At 40.5% G+C, this 22,364-nt stretch overlaps 3 long non-coding RNA genes across 3 annotated transcripts in view; 1 reads left to right on the top strand and 2 right to left on the bottom strand.

Annotated features, from left to right (window-relative positions):
- LOC146690149 (uncharacterized) overlaps positions 1-11,632 on the bottom strand; it is a 78,736-nt gene extending 67,104 nt beyond the window's left edge. Inside the window, exons 1-2 of the long non-coding RNA XR_014915695.1 lie at positions 11,398-11,632; positions 10,193-10,326 (exon numbers count right to left, since the gene is read on the bottom strand). This is a non-coding gene — a long non-coding RNA (uncharacterized LOC146690149). The remainder of the gene's footprint in view (positions 1-10,192; positions 10,327-11,397) is intronic.
- Positions 11,633-11,695: 63 nt separating this feature from the next.
- On the top strand, positions 11,696-21,150 carry LOC146690147 (uncharacterized). The gene is made up of 5 exons (XR_014915696.1): positions 11,696-11,779; positions 17,362-17,416; positions 18,225-18,379; positions 18,720-18,796; positions 20,097-21,150. It is a non-coding gene; the product is annotated as an uncharacterized LOC146690147 (long non-coding RNA).
- On the bottom strand, positions 15,934-16,784 carry LOC146690148 (uncharacterized). Its single transcript, XR_014915744.1, has 2 exons — positions 16,340-16,784; positions 15,934-16,210 (listed from the first exon to the last, which is right to left on the bottom strand). It is a non-coding gene; the product is annotated as an uncharacterized LOC146690148 (long non-coding RNA).
- Positions 21,151-22,364: the final 1,214 nt, after the last annotated feature.

The following is a 22,364-nucleotide window of genomic DNA, read 5'->3' as shown; positions in this document are numbered from 1 at the left end:
GAAAAGGTGTTCAAACAAGTACAAGATATTTACAATAAGCAGACCTCAGTGCAAGAAAGAGTCTTTCCAACACTGATAAGCACAGAGGCCAACTTTGACATTAAAAGGTGTTCAAACAAATACAAGATATTAACAATAAGCAGACCTCAGTGCAAGAAAGAGTCTTTCCAACACTGATAAGCACAGAGGCCAACTTTGACATTAAAAGGTGTTCAAACAAGTACAAGATATTCACAATAAGCAGACCTCAGTGCAAGAAAGAGGCTTTCCAACACTGAAAAATCAAAGAGGCCAACTTTGACATTAAAAGTTGTAAAAACAAGTACAAGATATTAACAATAAGCAGACCTCAGTGCAAGAAAGAGTCTTTCCAACACTGATAAGCACAGAGGCCAACTTTGACATTAAAAGGTGTTCAAACAAGTACAAGATATTCACAATAAGCAGACCTCAGTGCAAGAAAGAGTCTTTCCAACACTGATAAGCACAGAGGCCAACTTTGACATTAAAAGTTGTAAAAACAAGTACAAGATATTAACAATAAGCAGACCTCAGTGCAAGAAAGAGTCTTTCCAACACTGATAAGCACAGAGGCCAACTTTGACATTAAAAGGTGTTCAAACAAGTACAAGATATTCACAATAAGCAGACCTCAGTGCAAGAAAGAGTCTTTCCAACACTGATAAGCACAGAGGCCAACTTTGACATTAAAAGTTGTAAAAACAAGTACAAGATATTAACAATAAGCAGACCTCAGTGCAAGAAAGAGTCTTTCCAACACTGATAAACACAGAGGCCAACTTTGACATGAAAAGGTGTTCAAACAAGTACAAGATATTTACAATAAGCAGACCTCAGCGCAAGAAAGAGTCTTTCCAACACTGATAAGCACAGAGGCCAACTTTGACATGAAAAGGTGTTCAAACAAGTACAAGATATTTACAATAAGCAGACCTCAGTGCAAGAAAGAGTCTTTCCAACACTGAAAATTGAAAGAGGCCAACTTTGACATTAAAAGTTGTAAAAACAAGTACAAGATATTAACAATAAGCAGACCTCAGTGCAAGAAAGAGTCTTTCCAACACTGATAAGCACAGAGGCTAACTTTGACATTAAAAGGTGTTCAAACAAGTACAAGATATTTACAATAAGCAGACCTCAGTGCAAGAAAGAGGCTTTCCAACACTGAAAAATCAAAGAGGCCAACTTTGACATTAAAAGTTGTAAAAACAAGTACAAGATATTAACAATAAGCAGACCTCAGTGCAAGAAAGAGTCTTTCCAACACTGATAAGCACAGAGGCCAACTTTGACATTAAAAGGTGTAAAAACAAATACAAGATATTTACAATAAGCAGACCTCAGTGCAAGAAAGAGTCTTTCCAACACTGATAAGCACAGAGGCCAACTTTGACATGAAAAGGTGTTCAAACAAGTACAAGATATTTACAATAAGCAGACCTCAGTGCAAGAAAGAGTCTTTCCAACACTGATAAGCACAGAGGCTAACTTTGACATTAAAAGGTGTTCAAACAAGTACAAGATATTTACAATAAGCAGACCTCAGTGCAAGAAAGAGTCTTTCCAACACGGAAAAATCACAGAGGCCAACTTTGACATGAAAAGGTGTTCAAACAAGTACAAGATATTTACAATAAGCAGACCTCAGTGCAAGAAAGAGTCTTTCCAACACTGATAAGCACAGAGGCCAACTTTGACATGAAAAGGTGTTCAAACAAGTACAAGATATTTACAATAAGCAGACCTCAGTGCAAGAAAGAGTCTTTCCAACACGGAAAAATCACAGAGGCCAACTTTGACATTAAAAGGTGTTCAAACAAGTACAAGATATTTACAATAAGCAGACCTCAGTGCAAGAAAGAGTCTTTCCAACACTGAAAATTGAAAGAGGCCAACTTTGACATTAAAAGTTGTAAAAACAAGTACAAGATATTAACAATAAGCAGACCTCAGTGCAAGAAAGAGTCTTTCCAACACTGATAAGCACAGAGGCTAACTTTGACATTAAAAGGTGTAAAAACAAGTACAAGATATTTACAATAAGCAGACCTCAGTGCAAGAAAGAGTCTTTCCAACACTGATAAGCACAGAGGCTAACTTTGACATTAAAAGGTGTAAAAACAAGTACAAGATATTTACAATAAGCAGACCTCAGTGCAAGAAAGAGTCTTTCCAACACTGATAAGCACAGAGGCTAACTTTGACATTAAAAGGTGTAAAAACAAGTACAAGATATTTACAATAAGCAGACCTCAGTGCAAGAAAGAGTCTTTCCAACACTGAAAATTGAAAGAGGCCAACTTTGACATGAAAAGGTGTAAAAACAAGTACAAGATATTTACAATAAGCAGACCTCAGTGCAAGAAAGAGTCTTTCCAACACTGATAAGCACAGAGGCCAACTTTGACATGAAAAGGTGTTCAAACAAGTACAAGATGTTCACAATAAGCAGGCCTCAGTGCAAGAAAAAGAGTTTCCAACACGGAAAAATCACAGAGGCCAACTTTGACATGAAAAGGTGTTCAAACAAGTACAAGATATTTACAATAAGCAGACCTCAGTGCAAGAAAGAGTCTTTCCAACACTGATAAGCACAGAGGCCAACTTTGACATTAAAAGTTGTAAAAACAAGTACAAGATATTAACAATAAGCAGACCTCAGTGCAAGAAAGAGTCTTTCCAACACTGATAAGCACAAAGGCCAACTTTGACATTAAAAGGTGTAAAAACAAGTACAAGATATTAACAATAAGCAGACCTCAGTGCAAGAAAGAGTCTTTCCAACACTGATAAGCACAAAGGCCAACTTTGACATTAAAAGGTGTAAAAACAAGTACAAGATATTAACAATAAGCAGACCTCAGTGCAAGAAAGAGTCTTTCCAACACTGCTAAGCACAGAGGCCAACTTTGACATGAAAAGGTGTAAGAACAAGTACAAGATATTTACAATAAGCAGACCTCAGTGCAAGAAAGAGTCTTTCCAACACTGCTAAGCACAGAGGCCAACTTTGACATGAAAAGGTGTAAAAACAAGTACAAGATATTTACAATAAGCAGACCTCAGTGCAAGAAAGAGTCTTTCCAACACGGAAAAATCACAGAGGCCAACTTTGACATGAAAAGGTGTTCAAACAAGTACAAGATGTTCACAATAAGCAGACCTCAGTGCAAGAAAGAGTCTTTCCAACACTGATAAGCACAGAGGCCAACTTTGACATTAAAAGGTGTAAAAACAAGTACAAGATATTTACAATAAGCAGACCTCAGTGCAAGAAAGAGTCTTTCCAACACTGAAAATTGAAAGAGGCCAACTTTGACATTAAAAGGTGTAAAAACAAGTACAAGATATTTACAATAAGCAGACCTCAGTGCAAGAAAGAGTCTTTCCAACACTGATAAGCACAAAGGCCAACTTTGACATTAAAAGGTGTTCAAACAAGTACAAGATATTTACAATAAGCAGACCTCAGTGCAAGAAAGAGTCTTTCCAACACTGATAAGCACAGAGGCCAACTTTGACATGAAAAGGTGTAAAAACAAGTACAAGATATTAACAATAAGCAGACCTCAGTGCAAGAAAGAGTCTTTCCAACACTGATAAGCACAGAGGCCAACTTTGACATTAAAAGGTGTTCAAACAAGTACAAGATATTTACAATAAGCAGACCTCAGTGCAAGAAAGAGTCTTTCCAACACTGATAAGCACAGAGGCCAACTTTGACATTAAAAGGTGTAAAAACAAGTACAAGATATTTACAATAAGCAGACCTCAGTGCAAGAAAGAGTCTTTCCAACACTGATAAGCACAGAGGCCAACTTTGACATTAAAAGGTGTAAAAACAAGTACAAGATATTTACAATAAGCAGACCTCAGTGCAAGAAAGAGTCTTTCCAACACGGAAAAATCACAGAGGCCAACTTTGACATGAAAAGGTGTTCAAACAAGTACAAGATATTTACAATAAGCAGACCTCAGTGCAAGAAAGAGTCTTTCCAACACTGATAAGCACAGAGGCCAACTTTGACATTAAAAGGTGTAAAAACAAGTACAAGATATTTACAATAAGCAGACCTCAGTGCAAGAAAGAGTCTTTCCAACACGGAAAAATCACAGAGGCCAACTTTGACATGAAAAGGTGTTCAAACAAGTACAAGATATTTACAATAAGCAGACCTCAGTGCAAGAAAGAGTCTTTCCAACACTGCTAAGCACAGAGGCCAACTTTGACATTAAAAGGTGTTCAAACAAGTACAAGATATTCACAATAAGCAGACCTCAGTGCAAGAAAGAGTCTTTCCAACACGGAAAAATCACAGAGGCCAACTTTGACATGAAAAGGTGTTCAAACAAGTACAAGATATTTACAATAAGCAGACCTCAGTGCAAGAAAGAGTCTTTCCAACACTGCTAAGCACAGAGGCCAACTTTGACATTAAAAGGTGTTCAAACAAGTACAAGATATTCACAATAAGCAGACCTCAGTGCAAGAAAGAGTCTTTCCAACACTGATAAGCACAGAGGCCAACTTTGACATGAAAAGGTGTTCAAACAAGTACAAGATATTTACAATAAGCAGACCTCAGTGCAAGAAAGAGTCTTTCCAACACTGCTAAGCACAGAGGCCAACTTTGACATTAAAAGGTGTTCAAACAAGTACAAGATATTCACAATAAGCAGACCTCAGTGCAAGAAAGAGTCTTTCCAACACTGATAAGCACAGAGGCCAACTTTGACATTAAAAGGTGTAAAAACAAGTACAAGATATTTACAATAAGCAGACCTCGGTGCAAGAAAGAGTCTTTCCAACACTGATAAGCACAGAGGCCAACTTTGACATGAAAAGGTGTAAAAACAAGTACAAGATATTTACAATAAGCAGACCTCAGTGCAAGAAAGAGTCTTTCCAACACGGAAAAATCACAGAGGCCAACTTTGACATGAAAAGGTGTTCAAACAAGTACAAGATGTTCACAATAAGCAGACCTCAGTGCAAGAAAGAGTCTTTCCAACACTGATAAGCACAGAGGCCAACTTTGACATTAAAAGGTGTAAAAACAAGTACAAGATATTTACAATAAGCAGACCTCGGTGCAAGAAAGAGTCTTTCCAACACTGATAAGCACAGAGGCCAACTTTGACATGAAAAGGTGTAAAAACAAGTACAAGATATTTACAATAAGCAGACCTCAGTGCAAGAAAGAGTCTTTCCAACACGGAAAAATCACAGAGGCCAACTTTGACATGAAAAGGTGTTCAAACAAGTACAAGATGTTCACAATAAGCAGACCTCAGTGCAAGAAAGAGTCTTTCTAACACTGATAAGCACAGAGGCCAACTTTGACATTAAAAGGTGTTCAAACAAGTACAAGATATTTACAATAAGCAGACCTCAGTGCAAGAAAGAGTCTTTCCAACACGGAAAAATCACAGAGGCCAACTTTGACATGAAAAGGTGTTCAAACAAGTACAAGATATTTACAATAAGCAGACCTCAGTGCAAGAAAGAGTCTTTCCAACACTGATAAGCACAGAAGCCAACTTTGACATTAAAAGGTGTAAAAACAAGTACAAGATATTTACAATAAGCAGACCTCAGTGCAAGAAAGAGTTTTTCCAACACTGAAAATTGAAAGAGGCCAACTTTGACATTAAAAGGTGTAAGAACAAGTACAAGATATTTACAATAAGCAGACCTCAGTGCAAGAAAGAGTCTTTCCAACACTGATAAGCACAGAGGCCAACTTTGACATTAAAAGGTGTAAGAACAAGTACAAGATATTTACAATAAGCAGACCTCAGTGCAAGAAAGAGTCTTTCCAACACTGATAAGCACAGAGGCCAACTTTGACATTAAAAGGTGTAAAAACAAGTACAAGATATTTACAATAAGGAGACCTCAGTGCAAGAAAGAGTCTTTCCAACACGGAAAAATCACAGAGGCCAACTTTGACATGAAAAGGTATTCAAACAAGTACAAGATGTTCACAATAAGCAGGCCTCAGTGCAAGAAAAAGAGTTTCCAACACTGATAAGCACAGAGGCCAACTTTGACATTAAAAGGTGTAAAAACAAGTACAAGATATTTACAATAAGCAGACCTCAGTGTAAGAAAGAGTCTTTCCAACACTGAAAATTGAAAGAGGCCAACTTTGACATGAAAAGGTGTAAGAACAAGTACAAGATATTTACAATAAGCAGACCTCAGTGCAAGAAAGAGTTTTTCCAACACTGAAAATTGAAAGAGGCCAACTTTGACATTAAAAGGTGTAAGAACAAGTACAAGATATTTACAATAAGCAGACCTCAGTGCAAGAAAGAGTCTTTCCAACACTGATAAGCACAGAGGCCAACTTTGACATTAAAAGGTGTAAGAACAAGTACAAGATATTTACAATAAGCAGACCTCAGTGCAAGAAAGAGTCTTTCCAACACTGATAAGCACAGAGGCCAACTTTGACATTAAAAGGTGTAAAAACAAGTACAAGATATTTACAATAAGGAGACCTCAGTGCAAGAAAGAGTCTTTCCAACACGGAAAAATCACAGAGGCCAACTTTGACATGAAAAGGTGTTCAAACAAGTACAAGATATTTACAATAAGGAGACCTCAGTGCAAGAAAGAGTCTTTCCAACACGGAAAAATCACAGAGGCCAACTTTGACATGAAAAGGTGTTCAAACAAGTACAAGATATTTACAATAAGCAGACCTCAGTGCAAGAAAGAGTCTTTCCAACACTGATAAGCACAGAAGCCAACTTTGACATTAAAAGGTGTAAAAACAAGTACAAGATATTTACAATAAGCAGACCTCAGTGCAAGAAAGAGTTTTTCCAACACTGAAAATTGAAAGAGGCCAACTTTGACATTAAAAGGTGTAAGAACAAGTACAAGATATTTACAATAAGCAGACCTCAGTGCAAGAAAGAGTCTTTCCAACACTGATAAGCACAGAGGCCAACTTTGACATTAAAAGGTGTAAGAACAAGTACAAGATATTTACAATAAGCAGACCTCAGTGCAAGAAAGAGTCTTTCCAACACTGATAAGCACAGAGGCCAACTTTGACATTAAAAGGTGTAAAAACAAGTACAAGATATTTACAATAAGGAGACCTCAGTGCAAGAAAGAGTCTTTCCAACACGGAAAAATCACAGAGGCCAACTTTGACATGAAAAGGTGTTCAAACAAGTACAAGATATTTACAATAAGGAGACCTCAGTGCAAGAAAGAGTCTTTCCAACACGGAAAAATCACAGAGGCCAACTTTGACATGAAAAGGTGTTCAAACAAGTACAAGATATTTACAATAAGCAGACCTCAGTGCAAGAAAGAGTCTTTCCAACACTGATAAGCACAGAAGCCAACTTTGACATTAAAAGGTGTAAAAACAAGTACAAGATATTTACAATAAGCAGACCTCAGTGCAAGAAAGAGTTTTTCCAACACTGAAAATTGAAAGAGGCCAACTTTGACATTAAAAGGTGTAAGAACAAGTACAAGATATTTACAATAAGCAGACCTCAGTGCAAGAAAGAGTCTTTCCAACACTGATAAGCACAGAGGCCAACTTTGACATTAAAAGGTGTAAGAACAAGTACAAGATATTTACAATAAGCAGACCTCAGTGCAAGAAAGAGTCTTTCCAACACTGATAAGCACAGAGGCCAACTTTGACATTAAAAGGTGTAAAAACAAGTACAAGATATTTACAATAAGGAGACCTCAGTGCAAGAAAGAGTCTTTCCAACACGGAAAAATCACAGAGGCCAACTTTGACATGAAAAGGTATTCAAACAAGTACAAGATGTTCACAATAAGCAGACCTCAGTGCAAGAAAAAGAGTTTCCAACACTGATAAGCACAGAGGCCAACTTTGACATTAAAAGGTGTAAAAACAAGTACAAGATATTTACAATAAGCAGACCTCAGTGCAAGAAAGAGTCTTTCCAACACGGAAAAATCACAGAGGCCAACTTTGACATGAAAAGGTATTCAAACAAGTACAAGATGTTCACAATAAGCAGGCCTCAGTGCAAGAAAAAGAGTTTCCAACACTGATAAGCACAGAGGCCAACTTTGACATTAAAAGGTGTAAAAACAAGTACAAGATATTTACAATAAGCAGACCTCAGTGCAAGAAAGAGTTTTTCCAACACTGAAAATTGAAAGAGGCCAACTTTGACATTAAAAGGTGTAAAAACAAGTACAAGATATTTACAATAAGCAGACCTAAGTGCAAGAAAGAGTCTTTCCAACACGGAAAAATCTCAGAGGCCAACTTTGACGTGAAAAGGTGTTCAAACAAGTACAAGATATTTACAATAAGCAGACCTCAGTGCAAGAAAGAGTCTTTCCAACACTGATAAGCACAGAGGCCAACTTTGACATTAAAAGGTGTAAAAACAAGTACAAGATATTTACAATAAGCAGACCTCAGTGCAAGAAAGAGTCTTTCCAACACTGAAAATTGAAAGAGGCCAACTTTGACATGAAAAGGTGTAAAAACAAGTACAAGATATTTACAATAAGCAGACCTCAGTGCAAGAAAGAGTCTTTCCAACACGGAAAAATCTCAGAGGCCAACTTTGACGTGAAAAGGTGTTCAAACAAGTACAAGATGTTCACAATAAGCAGGCCTCAGTGCAAGAAAAAGAGTTTCCAACACTGATAAGCACAGAGGCCAACTTTGACATTAAAAGGTGTAAAAACAAGTACAAGATATTTACAATAAGCAGACCTCAGTGCAAGAAAGAGTCTTTCCAACACTGATAAGCACAGAGGCCAACTTTGACATTAAAAGGTGTAAAAACAAGTACAAGATATTTACAATAAGCAGACCTCAGTGCAAGAAAGAGTCTTTCCAACACTGATAAGCACAGAGGCCAACTTTGACATTAAAAGGTGTAAAAACAAGTACAAGATATTTACAATAAGCAGACCTCAGTGCAAGAAAGAGTCTTTCCAACACTGATAAGCACAGAGGCCAACTTTGACATTAAAAGGTGTAAAAACAAGTACAAGATATTTACAATAAGCAGACCTCAGTGCAAGAAAGAGTCTTTCCAACACTGAAAATTGAAAGAGGCCAACGTTGACATTAAAAGGTGTAAAAACAAGTACAAGATATTTACAATAAGCAGACCTCAGTGCAAGAAAGAGTCTTTCCAACACTGATAAGCACAAAGGCCAACTTTGACATGAAAAGGTGTTCAAACAAGTACAAGATGTTCACAATAAGCAGGCCTTAGTGCAAGAAAAAGAGATTCCAACACTGATAAGCAAAGAGGCCAACTTTGACATGAAAAGGTGTAAAAACAAGTACAAGATATTTACAATAAGCAGACCTCAGTGCAAGAAAGAGTCTTTCCAACACGGAAAAATCACAGAGGCCAACTTTGACATGAAAAGGTGTTCAAACAAGTACAAGATATTCACAATAAGCAGGCCTCAGTGCAAGAAAGAGGCTTTCCAACACTGATAAGCACAAAGGCCAACTTTGACATGAAAAGGTGTTCAAACAAGTACAAGATGTTCACAATAAGCAGACCTCAGTGCAAGAAAGAGTCTTTCCAACACTGATAAGCACAGAGGCCAACTTTGACATGAAAAGGTGTAAAAACAAGTACAAGATATTTACAATAAGCAGACCTCAGTGCAAGAAAGAGTCTTTCCAACACTGATAAGCACAGAGGCCAACTTTGACATTAAAAGGTGTAAAAACAAGTACAAGATATTTACAATAAGCAGACCTCAGTGCAAGAAAGAGTCTTTCCAACACTGATAAGCACAGAGGCCAACTTTGACATGAAAAGGTGTAAAAACAAGTACAAGATATTTACAATAAGCAGACCTCAGTGCAAGAAAGAGTCTTTCCAACACGGAAAAATCACAGAGGCCAACTTTGACATGAAAAGGTGTTCAAACAAGTACAAGATGTTCACAATAAGCAGGCCTCAGTGCAAGAAAAAGAGTTTCCAACACTGATAAGCAAAGAGGCCAACTTTGACATTAAAAGGTGTAAAAACAAGTACAAGATATTTACAATAAGCAGACCTCAGTGCAAAAAAGCGAGGTGGGGAGGGGGTACTCACCTTCCACTTCACTGACACGCATCAGCATCCAGTTCTTCATGAGAAGAGGGGGAGGATGAGAGGGCGATGTACTCACCTTTACTGACACGCTCGGTATCAGTGTCCCACGCTTCATCAGAAGAGATGGCGCTCAGGAGACTGTCATCAAGGATCCTGATGACTTCAGAAAAGTCTCGTTCTTGGGACGTTCAACAATGTAGTCAAGACAGCCTGTAAGGAAACAAAGTTTAAAATAACAGTAGGAATGTAGTAAGCACCCAGTGCTAAAGCTACAGGCTACATTCATATCAGACTGAATGACACTTTACTTGTTCATGTGAGAAGAAAACAAGATTTCAACTATGTCCACAATCATTAAGTGAAGCATCCAAATCTCTGCCAAGGCAGCTCACTCTGTGCACACTACACTTTTAAGGTAACAGTATTGTATTTTGTATACATTCATTTTGTTTATTTGTTCTTTTTAAACCTTTATGCAAACACTACGTTGGACTAGGTCATGGATAATAGGTACTGATTTGTAAAGAACTGGACATGAATAGCATACTGCAGTAAATTCATAAATAATTTAGCAGCTCATTCTCATATTTTTTTTAATTCTTTCATTAACGATGTAAAATATAACGAAACATTTAATCTCCCCATGTACCAATTCCATGTCCTAAATATTGCTAATGCAAAAAAGGCAGTAGAACTCCACACACAATTTTAAAAATAAAACACATTTTTGTAACAGTTTGACTTCATGAATATTTTTTACTATGATTGATGTTTTCAATATTCTTTTTTATATTATTTCATTTTATTTTATTTATCATCGCATATGTAGCTGGGAAAAAGTTATAGTTTATTCAAATGAAGCCTTTGAGAAGAAAATGATGTCAGGACCTACAGGGGACCTGGTGTGTTTACTCCTATATGTCCCTAACATTGTGAGGAGATGCTGTTACCATAGAAACCGATATACACATATACATATGTATATTTGGGGAGGGGGGCATTTTACGAATTTTAAGCTAATTTTAACCATTTCATTGGAAAAAAGTGTCAAATTTGAAGGCTTCAAATCAAAGTAAAACCTTTTTTCACATTCATACACCAGTCGGTAATAAATTCTACACCTCTCCTGGAAAATTTAAAGCATAAAAGCGATTTGCCAGGAAAAGTCTTAGAACACACTTATTTTGATCACATTAAAACGTGATATTCACACTGGAACCTGTAAAATTACTATAGTCATCTAGTGACTCTTGAAATAATTGAAGAAATTTTGAAATGTACCTGGTGGCTGTCGACGAGTCGGGGTCCACGATCTTCAAGCTTTGCTGTTATGATGAAACACAAGTACAAAAGATCCAAAGATGCAGTAGTTGTTGTCGCTTTGTAGTAAAATCCGCTTTCTGTAGAAATATTCTCCAAAAGTTATCTTTCCACAAGCTGAGCTTGGAGCAGGTCAAGACAAATCCAAGAGCAAGTGTAAAGGAACAGCTGGAACCTTGCGCAGCATTCATATACCAACAGCCTGCATGGTTACGGTTGCTAACATGCGTGTGCACGTGATATAACTATATGAACTGAGCCCATCAGTGTAATTTACAGTAAAGTTATGGTCATTTATAGTTACTGCCTTTGTCACCCTTTATGTGGGATGTCTAATAACCATGTAGGTATATCCAGAAATAAACACAGATATTAGAAAGCAGTAAGTCAGTACCTGAGATGTTTGTTTCAGTGAATAACATTAGCATAGCTCATGCTAATATTACAGCTTCACATTTTTCTTTTCAAAGGTAACAAAAACTTTGCGTTCTCGCTACTTACCATGCTGTAATACAGGTATATGCTAGCAATGACAACATTTAACAGATGTTTTTTAAATGCTAGCCGTGCTAATTAATTAGCCTTAGGATCGCTTGAGGTCTTGTTTCCAGCTCTAGTTGTCATAAGGGAACTTAGGCCTGTGCGAGCCTTTGGCACGAAAATGAGTCTCGTAAAGCTCACTATTAAACTGACAAAAAGCCTTAGAACCTAGAAACTATTATTCTTACAACTGTGCTGTGTTTATGTTATAACATATAGCAAGAACCTATAACTATAATTGACATTTGACCTCACTGTATGATTATAGCTGTCAGGGTTCCTGGGTCGTTGACCCAGTGATTTCAGTTTGTTCATGTTCAGTTTGGTTCGCCACATTAATGTTCTCACTTCCTGTTTTTTCCCGTGTCAGCTTGTCTCCCGTGTCATTAGTCAGATTATGTTCAGCCCTGTACTCACCTGTTTCCAATCATTGTCATCATTCACCTGTGTATTTAAGTTCCTCGGTTTCACCAGTTCTCTGTCGTGTCATTGATGTTGATGTTCATGTCGTCCCTCCGTCTGTATGTTCAGTTAGTCAGCCAGCCAGTCACTCCATCTGTCCTGCTTTGTTCACTCACCCTCCAATAAATCCCCTTCATTTCTGCACCGTGAGTCCAGCGTTTGGGTCCTCCTTCTTTCGTCCACGACCTCACCCTGAATGACACGACCCGTGCCACGAAGACACGATGTGGACCCAGCGGACTCGGACCTCTTCGAGCGGCAGGACGCAGCGCTCTCCATTTGGGCGGAAAAACTCAAGGAGAGACAGCGGCTCTTCGCGGAGCGAGAGCACGTCTTCGAGGGCACTCGCTTGGCTCTGGGCGGGCCTCGGAGACGCCGCGTTCCCCCACCTGCTGCCTCACCTGCACCGGAGCATTTGCCGCGGAGAGTGGACGTTTCACGCCGCGTTGCGGCCGCTCCCTCTCTCGCCGCTCCGCTCCTCGCTCACACACCTGCCGCCTCATTCGCCGGACCTCCACCATCGCCACGGCACAACGGCTACGCCTCCCACCTCGGCTCAACGGAGGCTACCGCGCCAGAGGCTCAGCTGTTTATCCCGGCCGCTTCCTCTTCCCGGAGAAAGCGGCGCACACGCCGCCATAAAATGGACTATTTACAGCAATTCCCCGTGGTGAGTTCCAGCGACTGTTTTCCACCCTCATTTGACTCTCCACTTCAAACCAATAGTAAACCCATCTCTGATTCATGGGACGTTTCCCTCCTAGAGGATGAAGTGGACTGGGAGGATTTTTTCTGCTCTGCTCCCCCAAAGACTGTTCAGTCAAAAACTGTAAATAGTGGTGGCAGAAGGACCAGAATAAATCCCAATAGACCTGTCAGTATCACTCACCCAGTCATCATTTCCACTCCTATCAGTCAGCTGACACCCACACCTGTGCCTGCTCCCAGGATGAGGGCAGCTGTGACCACGTATACCTCCACACTCACTTCTGTTCCTCGGGTGGGGGTGACTGGTGTCCAGCCACCCCCCGTGCCTGTCCCAGCACCTAGGCTGAGGGCGGCCAGAACCCAGCCTGACCCCCCTAGAGGCGAGGCAGAGCTAACCGGTTCAGCTGCTACTTCACCACTTCATCCACCTCCTAACCCAGCCTTTCACGCCCTCGCAGTATCCCTAGTTAGATTAGCTGAACTGTCCCCTGCCCAGGCACCAGCCTTACGAGCCCAAGCCGTAATTTTATCTCCGTCACTAGCTCACTCTTTAGCTCAGCCATTAGCCTCACCGGCCTCTGTTTATCCGTCAGTCTCCTTAGTCCAATCAGTTCCCTCACCTGCTGTCCAGTCTCCTGCTGCCCTCCAGTCAGTTCAGCCACCTGTAGCCCAGTCTCCACCTGTCCTCCAGTCACCTGTAGCCCAGTCTCCACCTGTCCTCCAGTCACCTGTAGCCCAGTCTCCACCTGTCCTCCAGTCACCTGTAGCCCAGTCTCCACCTGTCCTCCACTCTTCTGTAGTCCAGTCTGCCGCCCAGTGCCCTGTAGTCCAGTCGCCTCCTGTTTCCCAGTCACCTGTCCACCATCCCGTCCAGTTCCCGGACCTGCAGCCACAGCACCCAGAGCCAGCTGTGAGCCTTCCTGCTCCTCAGCCAGGGGTTTCCGCACCCTCTGGCCCGGCCGCTCCTCAGCCAGGGGTTTCCGCACCCTCTGGCCCGGCCGCTCCTCAGCCAGGGGTTTCCGCACCCTCTGGCCCGGCCGCTCCTCAGCCAGGGGTTTCCGCACCCTCTGGCCCGGCCGCTCCTCAGCCAGGGGTTTCCGCACCCTCTGGCCCGGCCGCTCCTCAGCCAGGGGCCTCCGCACCTACTGGCCCTGCCTGTCTCCGGCCTCAGCCTCAGCTGCACCCACGCCCGGCCCGGCCTCAGAGCCTTCGTCCGCTGCAGCCTCAGAGCCTTCGTCCGCTGCAGCCTCGTTTGGGTCTGGAGCTAAACGGCCATTTTCTAGACCGCTGGCTAGGCCACTGGCCGGGCGCCATCGCCGTCGTGGGCGGCCGACAGACCCTCTTCGCCTGAGTGGCCGCCGTCGCCTTCCGCACGGCCGGCCCCCCGAACTGTGTCCACGTCGCCGCCGTTGCCTTCCACGCGGTCGGCCCCCGGACCAGTGCGGTCGCCGTTGCCGTCCGCACGGCCGGCCCCCCGAACTGTGTCCACGTCGCCGCCGTTGCCTTCCACGCGGTCGGCCCCCGGACCAGTGCTGTCGCCGTTGCCGTCCGCACGGTCGGCCCCCTGAACTGTCTCGTCTCGGCCACGGGCCGCGTGGACGCCCACCTGAACTGTCTCGTCTCGGCCACGGGCCACGGGGGCGCCCACCTGAACCGTCTTGGTGTGGACTCCGTCCCGCCGTCCTGGGCCCCCTCCGCCCACCCTGTTCTGGTTTTTTTTCTTTCTCTTTTGGCCGTCGGGTGCCGGCCTTTGGAGGGGGGGGTACTGTCAGGGTTCCTGGGTCGTTGACCCAGTGATTTCAGTTTGTTCATGTTCAGTTTGGTTCGCCACATTAATGTTCTCACTTCCTGTTTTTTCCCGTGTCAGCTTGTCTCCCGTGTCATTAGTCAGATTATGTTCAGCCCTGTACTCACCTGTTTCCAATCATTGTCATCATTCACCTGTGTATTTAAGTTCCTCGGTTTCACCAGTTCTCTGTCGTGTCATTGATGTTGATGTTCATGTCGTCCCTCCGTCTGTATGTTCAGTTAGTCAGCCAGCCATTCTTCCAGTCTTTCAGCCAGCCAGTCACTCCATCTGTCCTGCTTTGTTCACTCACCCTCCAATAAATCCCCTTCATTTCTGCACCGTGAGTCCAGCGTTTGGGTCCTCCTTCTTTCGTCCACGACCTCACCCTGACAATAGCAGCTGTGTGTTATGTCATGGCATGTTTTTAAAATGCCACCTGAAATTTAGGAGGGGGGTTCTTGAGAGTTTTGTACTTTCATCTGATAACACATACTGTTTATGTATATTTAACACAACAGGCAAGGGATTGTGGTATAATTAGAATTAACACAGATTGTGTAGTCTTTAAATAGACGAGCATTTTTAAAAGCACACATATTATTTGAACACTTCCGTAACTTATTTTTAGTTTTGCTGCACATAAGTTGAATGCAATTAAATCTCATTACCTTTTATTATCCTTGAACTTATTTCATTACACGTAATATAAACACTGCTTATTTAGAAAATAATAATTAAAACACTTCTTGTAATGCGTTAAAATCAGCCCAACTTTTATTTTCAAATTTAAAGCATTTCAGCCAACATACTGGACACTGTTCTGCTGAACAACACACATATTTCCAATATTGTAGCTGGTGTTACTTAATAATTTATTATTTTATTTGTCACACACTTTAAAACTTTAACTTTTCAATAAAACAAAGTCTCAGATTTAATTATTCTGAAACTAAGTTTAAGCTTCCCATAACTTTTTATTGCAAGTTACATTACTAATATAATAAATATAAAATGTTTTTATTGTTCATCCACAAGTGCAGTCTCTGGCTCAAACAACACAGAAGCTTGGTATGTTCATTTGTCAGTCGAGGCATTACTGCTTGAGTGCCTGTCATGAATTTAGCTCATCCAAATGCAATTGTCTGAAGAAAGTCTTTAACATTGTCCCAACTTCCCTTAAGTACAGTGGCAGTAGATGTGGGCTGGAGATGCAATGACCTTGAACCTGCAGGTGACCACACCATCTGTGATGGAGGGCTCATCTCTCCTGGTGTCCTGCAAGGAAACAACAATATTCTTTAGAACACCAAGTTATATTTGATCTACTTATTTCACTTATCTGTGGCCGGGTTGTGGGGGCAGCAGCCTAAGCAGAGAACTCCAGACCTCCTTTTCCACACCCACCTCCTCCAGCTTATCTAGGGGAACTCCATCATGTCTTGGGTCTGATTCAGGGCCTCCTCCTGGTGGGAGCTCGTCCAGTACACCTCACCTGGGAGACGTCCAGGAGGAATCCTTGTCAGATGCCAGAACCACTTTAACCTGCTCCTTTTGATGTGGATGAGAGAAAAATACAGAAAAAACCCAATAATCATATGATTTCTGATGAGCATGCGCTTTGGCAACAGTGGGAAGGAAAAACTCCATTTTAAAAGAAAGAATCCTCCAGTAGCACCAGGCTGAGGAAGGGACAGCCATCTGCCACAACCTGTTGGGATGAGCAGAGGAAGACAGGACAAAAGATAAAACTGAAGGCTCTGCCTCCCATTCTACTTTTAAATACTCTAGGAACAACAAGTAAGCCTGCAGTGTGAGAGCGAAGTGCTCTAATAGGGTGATATGGTACTACAAGGTCATTAAGATAAGATGGGGCCTGATTATTTAAGACCTTGTATGTGAGGTCTTAAATAATCAGGTCTTAAATAACACCCGGGGCTAAGCCCGGGTGTTTCAAATGTCTGGCTCCGCCTCTGAGCTGCAAGAGTGCACTGAGGATTGAGACAAAATATGGTCTACAAACCAGCATTATATTAGTTTGTATCAGATAGTCCTCCAGTGTGTTTATTTTTTGCTTTTATTATATTGTGCAGTTATTTGTTACCCTGAAATGCTTTATGCTTAACAACAGCTCACTATTTTAACTTATTTTTTAACTCTTGTGATCAGTATGACTAGATTGTGTGAGTTTCCATACTAAAAGAGTTGTAGTGATAAAATAATTGGCATGAGAGACACTGATTTTTGGCATGGTATACTGCAGAAGTTTTTTGTTTGTTTGTTTTTTTGCATAATTTACCTTTTAATTAAACTGCATTCCCTGTATTGTAACAAAACTAACATTGTTTATATGTCAGAAAATTAGCAAACATGAATAAATGGCGAAAACAATATAATTATAACATATATTTTTATTTTACTTATTTTAGGTCTGTGAAGCCAAACTTGATGCTGGGGATTTATTTTTGTCAGTGGAGTCAAATGGTAAGTTACAATTTGTGCATTTTGTCATATTGGAAACACCACAGATTATATTGTAACTTAATAGCTCTGTAGAACAAATGATATAAAGATTGAAGTGTCAGGGTACTTCTTAAGAAGTAATATTGCACTATTGATGATCGCATGCAGGTGGCATAAAGTAAATATTCAGACGTGCTACCAACACATGATTCTCTAACAGATCAATGGAGCAGACTGTTTAGGTTCTTGTGGTTGTAATAACATCCATAACTGAAGGTTTGTCATTAATTTATTTTCACAGGTCTAGATGATCACATCTGACTTTGTCATTTAAATGAGGTGGACTTTTTTGGGTAAATTGCTGTCCACTACATATACACAGAATGTGCACAGTATTTCAGATATAAAAAGCGAGTATGTAATGGACTCGCTGGCTTTAATGTAAAAAGCCTGTTGTGTAACTTTAATGAGGCAGTTGGACTAAAGCAATGTGTTGCTCATCAAGGTAAACATCTGAGGAATAAGGAAATTGTTACTTGTCCTTTTACTCAGTGTTCTTTTAATCACACATTTACTAAAGTTTTACATCACATAAGTCATTTTCACAATCATTCTACTTTAAAAGATTTCAAGACAGAGCTTATTGTTCTCTGAACTTCCTTGTTCGCTGAACGGCAGGTAAAGTGCATCTTTTTGTTTGTTTGCTTTTGTGTGTTTGTGTTTTCTCTAATGGGCCTGAGATTAAGCCTCAGTTTGCTTAAATTTGGGTCTCAAAGAATCTTTTTTTTATTCTGCCTGTACTCCCCACCCCTCTTCTTCTGTTGCTCAGGTTGAAGCAGAATTTGCCCGTCTTACATCTGTTGACCTGAAAGGGTTCCTTTTTGCTGTGCTTGACCATTATGGAGAGGTTCGTGGAGCTGTACAAAATCAAGAGCGGCATAGGACTAGGCTCATAAAATGCTCATAAAATGCTTCGGTGATGATGTAAGTGTTCAACTGCGAAATCTAATCCTTTGTTTAAGTTTCAGGTTATCCAGTTCAACTGATGAACTCATTGAAAGAAAGCTGATAAGCAAAGTCTGTCATCATATTTTCACATTTAGGACATTTAGTGTGGTAACTTTTACAGAATCTGTATATATTGGTGGTAGGTTGGATATCATATTCTACTTGAATGTCCTGATAAGCCTGATTCAAAATCTCCAATGATAATCATATATTGATGGAATTATGTATCAAAAAGCTGTGAATTTGGAGCTGTCTGCATGCTTCATAAACACTGTTTAAAAAGTGTTTTTGTTTTCTTTTTGACTTCTTTGACCAGAGCCCTACACAAAGGAAGAGGACAGAGGGCCTCATCTTCTAAAGGAAGATCCCTCACACACTCTCAAGACTGTGAAGGTTAGCATTGTTTCTTTTAGTAAATTTAATAATGACAGCACCACAGTGGATTTTAAATTAAACACGTGGCATCTATTGTTTCATAGATGCCACGTGTTTAGAACATGTGTTCTTCCTCACCAAATGTATTATTACAAGATCTTTGACACTGGATTTGGTCTGGGTTTCAGAGAAACTAACTGGCAAGCTAGCATTGATATTATTAGTGTCTTGTGTTTATTCATGTCTTCACCAGGGTCTTTGACATTTCGCTGCTGTACTGTTCACTTCAGCTTTACGTTTGATTTCTCACATTGTATATAGTAATGGCTGAGATATTAGGACATTTAAGGGCCTGCAGTGGCTGCTACAGCTGTGGGGGGCAATACTTTGGTGAAATGTCCTGGACCCTGGAAAAGAGACTGTGTAGACTGGGTAAGCAATTAAAGGTTACTGGCCCAGAGTCATTGGGCAGCTGGGTAAAGGTGGATGTTGATATTCAGTGCCAGTTATGCAACGTGTCCAGCCATGTCTATATGCTCTTTTTTTCATGATGTTAATATAAGGGAAAAAATAAACTTTAATCAATAAACTGATTAAAGAAGCATTGTCTATGGAGCCACAATCTGATCCTGTAGTGTAGCTGCAGTTTGCACATTTCATGTATTCTCAGACAGATTTGGTTTAGAGCACAGCCAATATTTAGCGTAAGTAGATTTAAATTCACACACACTGGTGATGGCAGCTACATTGTAGCCACAGCCACCCTGGGGCGCACTGACAGAGGCGAGGCTGCCGGACACTGGCACCACCGGGCCCTCTGACCACCACCAGTAGGCAATAGGTGAAGTGTCTACCCAAGGACACAACGACTGAGACCGTCGGAGCCGGGGCTCGAACCGGCAACCTTCCGATTATAAGACGAACTGTCAACTCTTGAGCCACGATTCAGTCATCCACCCATGTGTGTGAATGACTGGATGTGTAAAGCGCTTTGGAGTCCTTAGGGTACTAATAAAGCGCTTTACAAATACAGGCCATTTACCATTTTAATTGAAAATTTTGTTTGAATTCTGCAATTGAAGACATGCTCAGTTATTTATGAACATGGTCTTTGTTTAAAGCAAGAAATGGATTTGTAACATGGGGGTGCATATCTCATTCTGAAAAAACTTTAACAACTAATAAGTGTTACCCAAAGCCAATCAGCATCAGCCAAAGTATCGGTATGGCTCTTCTTTGGAAAGACATGAATTCTTAAGCACGAGGGATATTGTGTAATTGTAATTGTGTAATTTTTTGTCTTTGAACCCTTTTATAGCCGACAGGTATTGAAGACACGCTTTCTAAGAGGATGAAAGTTGCCATTGTGATGGTGAAAGAAGAAGACATCATCGATGTGTTGGTTGTCGTTGAGACAGTAATCCTGTCTAATCTGAGGGATGTCTCAAGTGCCATTTCCATTCTGATGGGCCTTCTCTTTGCCCTCAACATAGACTATCCAAAGGAACTTAAGGGCATCTTTGAAGTCATTCAGAACATCCTAATGAACATTGGTGGAAGGCAGTGCTTCTCACTAGTGCATGGTCCAAGAAACAGACTCTTGCAGAACGCCATACAGAACTGTAATTGTATGCTCACAGCATACAATTGCCTTAGTGTTAAGGACAGTTTTTATTTTACTGTTTGTTTTTTTATTCTTGCAAGTTCTCATTCTCACTTTTGCATGTCACTAAATGACTACACTTTACATTCCAGATTAGACAATTACTCATTTGTTCATGGTTTAAGAAACTTATGTGAACAACAATATAATGGTGGACTCTGCAGATGCTTATCTCATCAAGTCAGTAGTTTTCCCTTTGTTTTGCAATTGAGCAGACTCAAACTAATGTTGCTGAAATATTCATATTATCAAATGTTTCAGAAACATGCACTCATTTTCAGAGCTGTTGGTTCTGTGGAATTTGTTGCAATTGTAAACGAAGACAAATACAAGAGTTTGATGTCTTAGTTGTTATAAACTGATCTTTACTGTCACTTATCAAAGGTTTTGTACTATTTTAATATTTCAAGTTTTATGCTAACAGGTGTGACTGAGCACAATGAAGTTTAAAAATTTTGCAAATGTAAAGAATAACTTTTCTAAAATAGCAAGTGTCCCGTTGATACATTACAATAATGCAGACTTTATGTTGTTACTTCACAAGAATCACTACTGCTCCTAGAGTATTGGTCAGAATTTAATCTTCACCCAAACTGGGCTCAAGCCCAAGTTCAAATTTATTGTTTCACAGCGAGCAACTTTTGAGTTTTGATGGATTGTGAGCCTGATGAGTTACGTCACTGATTTCTCTGTTTCTCAGATGACTAAGATGGCACAATAAAGGTTGAATGTTGCGTGCTCATGAGTAATTGTCTTGTCATGTTCTTAAAACAAACTTTCTGCCTGAATTGATCAGATACACTTTAATGGAATCTGTGGGTTTTTCTTTCTTTCTGTAAACAACAGAAAATTTAAAGGAATGTAGATATTTAAACCTGAGATCTAAGATAAACCTAACAGGTAGTTTTGCTGAAATGGATGTTGGAAAGCTAAAAAAAAACCTTAAGATGTTCAATACACATTTTTCTTTACATCCAGTCAATCAACTCTGATAATTAAAATGAAACTGATTTACAAGTTCACTCAGATACCTTAAGGAGCTCAGTTAATTAATAAACTTAAATCAGAATCAGAATCAGAATACTTTATTGATCCCTGGGGGAAATAATTTTTTGTTACAGTGCTCCATTATAAACCAACATTAAGACAAGACAGACAATACACTAACTAAGAATAGTACAATATATACATATATATACATACATACATACATAAGTCACTCATAAATAAATAGCTTAAAAAGAAACATGTGTAGTTATAGCAGTAACCAGTGTGTTAAGTGGATGCGTTGTACAGGGAGCCACAGGCAGGAAAGATTTCCTGTGTCGTTCAGTGGTGCTTTTTGGTAATCTCAGTCTCTCACTGAACGTGCTCCTGTGACTGACCAGCATGTCATGGAGTGGGTGGGAGGTGTTATCCAACATTGTCTTTATCTTGGACAGCATCCGCCTCTCCGACACCACCTTGAGGGAGTCCAGCTCCATCCCCACAACATTGCTGGCCTTACGGATCAGTTTATTAAGTCTGTTGGCATCTGCGACCCTCAGCCTGCTCCCCCAGCATGCAACAGCATAGAGGATCGCACTGGCCACAACAGACTCATAGAAAATCCTCAGCATTTTCCGGCATATGTTGAAGGACCTCAGTCGCCTCAAAAAATAGAGACGACTCTGGCCCTTCCTGTAAAGTGCTGTGGTGTTTTTAGCCCAGTCCAGTTTATTGTCAATGTGTACTCCAAGGTATTTATAGTCCTCCACAATGTCAACACTGACCCCCTGGATTGAAACAGGGGTCAAGTGTTTCCTGGTCTTCCTGAAGTCCACGATCAGTTCCTTGGTCTTTGCCACGTTGAGCTGCAGATGATTCTGCTCACACCACGTGACAAAGGAGTCGACCACAGCCCGGTACTCTGTCTCATCATCC

The sequence above is a fragment of the Copadichromis virginalis genome, linkage group LG16, assembly GCF_057382275.1.
Source record: "Copadichromis virginalis isolate Kocher_CV1m ecotype Utaka linkage group LG16, C_Virginalis_male_GT1.1, whole genome shotgun sequence".
Classification (NCBI taxonomy): Eukaryota; Metazoa; Chordata; class Actinopteri; order Cichliformes; family Cichlidae; genus Copadichromis; species Copadichromis virginalis.
The sequence above is the reverse complement of the archived record's forward strand: the minus strand, read 5'-3'. Positions and strand labels throughout refer to the sequence as shown.